This window comes from Daucus carota, chromosome 4 (assembly GCF_001625215.2).
Source record: "Daucus carota subsp. sativus chromosome 4, DH1 v3.0, whole genome shotgun sequence".
NCBI lineage: Eukaryota > Viridiplantae > Streptophyta > Magnoliopsida > Apiales > Apiaceae > Daucus > Daucus carota.
The window spans coordinates 14,103,076-14,108,411 of record NC_030384.2 but is presented as its reverse complement, the minus strand read 5'-3'; the positions used below and the strand labels follow the sequence as shown (position 1 = coordinate 14,108,411).

General features: G+C 42.0%; 1 non-coding gene across 1 annotated transcript; it reads right to left on the bottom strand.

Moving 5' to 3' along the window:
* Positions 1-1,188: 1,188 nt before the first annotated feature.
* On the bottom strand, positions 1,189-1,295 carry LOC135152509 (small nucleolar RNA R71). The gene has a single exon (XR_010291684.1). It is a non-coding gene; the product is annotated as a small nucleolar RNA R71 (small nucleolar RNA).
* Between the last annotated feature and the right edge of the window lie 4,041 nt (positions 1,296-5,336).

The window sequence follows — 5,336 nt, the reverse complement described above, 5'->3', positions numbered from 1 at the left end:
GCGACAGTGAATATATTGATTTAGAACTTGCCATGCGAGCATAGGTTTCGTGTTCGATAACATGACTTGTGATGTGATTTTACCCATCTTGCATCGCCCTATGTAATCTTGATAGATAACTTGCTCTTCAACCGTTATGTTTTCAAATTCTATAGTCATATAGGGTCTAAGCATAATTGGTGTCTGTTTACCTTCTATCTTCATTGTGGATGTGTAGCAGTATGATGCACGTATAACGACAGTTAGCGTGTATCAGTCTCGTGTTATCTGATTAGTTATCAACCATTACAATCAAATAAAGGTAGAACTCTGAATGAAGTTGTTAATGAAGCTAGAATCCCATGTTTATTCTCATTAGTAAATCGTTATTCTCTTAGTTGATAATTCTTAGTTTCATAATTCAAATAGGATTAGTTAAGTAGAAAACCAAAACCCAATTTGATACTTGTCTAAGCATTGAATAATAATCATACATTGGTGCATAAGTGCATATTTCTGAATACACCAGTCTCTGTGGGAACGAACTTGAATTATATTCTATATTACTTGTGACCACGTACGCTTGCGTGATTTTGTGCGAACAAGTTTTTGGCGCCGCTGCCGGGGACTCGGTGTTATATTTTAGTTTATGTGTTTGTCATTAGTGGTCGTTAAAGTTCAGTGACTTGGATTCTTTTCTCACTTTAGTTCGTTGTGTGTGTTTCAGGTACTTGAGTGACGTGTATGCGAACACGTTCTCAGGCTCGTAAGGAAGCATTAGTTAAGGAAGAAACGATAGAGATTGATACGATGGTTGATCAACCACCAGTTGTGAATGATACTAAGGCTCTTAAGGCTTTCTCTGAGCCTAAAATCAATGACATTCAGTCGAGCATTGTCAGGCCAGCAATTCAGGCCACCACTTTCGAGATCAAACCGAGCACTATTCAGATGGTGCAGAACTCAGTACAGTTTGGGGGTTCTCCGACTGAGGATCCTAATACTCATATTCGAGACTTCATTGAGATCTGCGACACTTTCAAGTTCAATGGTGTTACTGACGATGCCATCAAATTGAGGTTGTTCCCATTCTCTCTGAGGGATAAAGCTAAAGGATGGTTGCATTCTCTTCCTGCAGGATCTATTACGACATGGGAGGATCTGGCTCAGAAATTTCTTACTAAGTTCTTCCCTATGGCTAAAACCGCTGCAATCAGGAATGCTATCACTCAATTCTCTCAGTTATCTGGTGAAACTTTATGTGAAGCTTGGGAACGCTACAAGGAGATGCTTCGAAAGTGCCCACATCATGGGATGCCTGATTGGATGGTGATTAATTGCTTTTATAATGGCTTGGGTCCTCAATCGAGGCCAATGCTCGATGCTGCATCAGGTGGAGCTCTATGGGCTAAGAGCTATGATGAAGCTTATGAGTTGATCGAGATGATGGCCGCGAATGAATATCAGAATCCTACTCAGCGACTTCATCAGGGCAAGGTATCAGGGATTCTGGATGTTGATGCTACTTCAGCCATAGCTGCTCAGCTTAAGGCTCTTACTATGAAGGTGGATTCTTTCGCAACTCTAGGAAATCAGCAGCCACCTTCAGTTTGCGAGCTTTGTGCTGGAGCACATTCTTCAGATCAGTGTGCTATATCGAGCGAATCCGCTCAGTTTGTGAGCAACTTTCAGAGGTTGCAACAGCCAGCTCCAGCCACTTATCATCCTAATAATCGGAATCATCCGAATTTCAGCTGGAGCAATAATCAGAATTACATGCCACAACAACAGCAACAGTTTCAGCAGCAAGGATCTGGACCTTTTAACCCTTCTGGTTTTCAACAACAGTTTGCACCGAGGCAGCAATTCCATCCACCCGGATTCCAGCAACAAAATCATGGGGTGGCTGGACAGTCTTCCAACGAAAGATCAGAATTGGAAGAATTAAGACTAATGGTAAAAAGCCAATCGGTGTCAATCAAGACTTTGGAGAATCAGATTGGGCAAATTGCTAATGCGTTGATTAATAGACCACAAGGAACTCTTCCTAGTGATACTGAGGCCAATCCGGGCAAGAAGGAAGTGAAGGAACAGGTACAGGCTGTCACCTTGAGGTCCGGAGAGGTTACGAAGGATAAAGAATCAGCAACAGAGCGAAACAAGGAAGAGAGTGATCAACAGGTTGAAACACCCGTACTCTCATCTGAGTCTGATAGTGGAAAAACTGTTGTTGAAGCTGACAAGAATAAAATCAACAAGGAAGCAAGCAAGGATTCAGCCGAAAAGTCTAGCCCGAAAACTGATACTGGGGTCAAGCAAGTATATCCACCTCCACCTTTTCCGAAGAGACTTCAAAAGCATAAGCTCGACAAACAATTCGCAAAATTTCTAGAGGTCTTCATGAAATTACAAATCAACATACCTTTTGCGGAGGCTCTGGAACAAATGCCGAGTTATGCTAAATTCATGAAAGGTATTCTATCTCGAAAACTCAAACTTGAGGAATTGGAAACCGTGGCTTTGACCGAGGAGTGTAGTGCTGTGTTGCAACAGAAATTGCCCCCGAAGCTAAAAGATCCGGGAAGCTTCACAATCCCGTGTACTATTGGGCAATTGTCATTCGACAAGTGTTTATGTGATTTGGGAGCTAACATCAATCTGATGCCCTTGTCTATTTTCTTGCAACTTGGTCTTCCGGAGCTGAAACCTACTAATATGTCTTTGCAACTGGCTGATCGTTCGATTACATACCCAAGGGGGATAGTTGAAGATGTGTTGGTAAAGGTAGATAAGCTAATCTTTCCTGCTGATTTTGTCATTCTCGATTTCGAGGAAGATAAGAAGATTCCCATAATCTTGGGGAGACCATTCCTTGCGACAGGGCGGACTTTGATTGATGTTCAAAAGGGTGAACTCACAATGAGAGTTCAAGATTAGATGGTCACTTTCAACGTGTTCAATGCCATAAAACTTCCATCAGATGAGGAGGAATGCTTTAAAGTGGATATGCTCGAAGCTGCAGCTCATCCGGAAATTGATAACAGGCTGAAAACTGACATCTTGGAAAGGATTTTATCAGGTGACTCAGAATTCGGTGGTGAGGAGGAAGAAGAACACCTTCAATACTTGAATGCTTCTCCTTGGAGAAGAAGGATGGAACCTCCAATTGAATCTCCTGGGTTATCGGAATTGAAAGATTCTCATGAACGACTGAAACCCTCTATTATTGAAGCTCCTAAACTTGAGCTTAAGCAACTTCCCGAACACCTAAGGTATGCTTTTCTTGGTGAATCTTCTACATTACCTGTAATTATTGCATCTAACCTTTCAGGTATCGAGGAAGAAAAGCTTTTGAGAATTCTTAGGGAGTTCAAATCAGCCATTGGATGGACTATTGCAGATATCAAAGGAATCAGCCCTTCTTATTGTCAACATAAAATTCTGATCGAGGAGGGTAGTAAACCCACTGTTGAGCATCAAAGAAGACTCAACCCAATCATGAAAGAAGTGGTGAAGAAGGAGATTCTTAAGTGGCTTGATGCCGGCATTATTTATCCAATCTCGGATAGTTCTTGGGTGAGCCCTGTTCAGTGTGTGCCTAAGAAAGGAGGCATGACCGTGGTAGCTAATGAGAAGAATGAGCTCATTCCGACTCGTACAGTCACAGGTTGGAGAATATGCATGGATTATCGGAAGCTCAATAAAGCCACCAGAAAACATCACTTCCCATTGCCTTTCATTGACCAGATGCTTGATAGGTTGGCCGGTCATGAGTACTATTGTCTTCTTGATGGGTATTCAGGGTATAATCAGATTTGTATCGCACCAGAGGATCAAGAGAAGACCACTTTCACTTGCCCTTTCGGCACATTTGCTTTCCGTCGTCTTTCTTTTGGACTTTGTGGTGCACCAGCAACTTTTCAGAGATGCATGATGGCTATTTTCTCCGAGATGATTGGTACCAATGTTGAGGTGTTTATGGATGACTTTTTTGTGTTCGGTACTTCTTATGATGAATGCTTGAGCAACTTAACGATGGTTCTAAAAAGATGTGTGGAAACTAATCTCGTTCTTAATTGGGAAAAATGCCACTTCATGGTTCAATAAGGCATAATTCTTGGGCATAAAGTTTCGAACAAGGGTCTTGAGGTGGATAAAGCTAAGGTGGATACAATTGAAAATCTCCCTCCACCAATCTCAGTAAAGGGGATTCGGAGTTTTCTTGGTCACGCGGGCTTCTATCGACGGTTCATCAAGGATTTCTCTAAAATCTCCAAACCCTTGTGCAACTTGTTAGAGAAGGATGTGCCCTTCAAATTTGATGGAGAGTGCTTGGCTGCGTTTGAAACTCTCAAGAAGAAATTAACCACAGCACCTGTTATTACTGCACCTGATTGGAATGAGCCTTTCGAGATGATGTGTGATGCTAGTGACTATGCGGTGGGAGTTTTGCTTGGTCAGAGAATGAATAACATCTTTCATGTGATTTACTATGCTAGTAAGACTCTTGATGGTGCTCAGTTGAATTACACTACCACGGAGAAGGAACTACTGGCGATTGTTTATGGATTCGAGAAATTCAGATCTTATTTGCTTGGGACCAAGGTGTTTGTTTACACTGATCATGCTGCTATTCGGTATCTGGTATCAAAGAAAGACTCGAAACCTCGGTTGATTCGATGGGTTCTTTTGCTTCAGGAATTCGAGTTGGAGATCAAGGATAGAAAGGGTACTGAAAATCAGGTGGCTGATCATCTCTCTCGGTTGGAAGATCAAGCACGAGCAGCCAAAGACACCACTTTGATCAATGAGTTTTTTCCTGATGAACAATTATTTGGGGTCCAAGAGGAAGAGCCATGGTTTGCGGACATAGTGAATTATCTGGTGAGTAATGTCATTCCCCATGATTTGTCTTATGCTCAAAAGAAAAAGTTCCTTCATGAGGCGAAGTGGTATCATTGGGATGAGCCATTCTTGTTTCGTCAAGGTTCCGATTAAATTATCAGAAGGTGTATTCCATACAGTGAGATTGAAGGAATCTTGCAAGCATACCACGACTCTACTTATGGAGGACACTATGGAGGATAGAAGACAGCTGCTCGTATCCTGCAGGCGGGTTTCTTTTGGCCTACGCTCTTAAAAGACGCTCATCAGTTTGTGTTGAAGTGTGATCGTTGTCAAAGGGTTGGTAATATCTCTAGAAGGGACGAAATGCCCCTCAATGTACTCCTTGAGGTTGAAATCTTTGATGTGTGGGGTATTGACTTCATGGGACCTTTTATCTCATCTTGCAATAATCTTTACATTCTTCTTGCTATGGATTACGTGTCTAAATGGGTTGAAGTCAAGGCCTTACC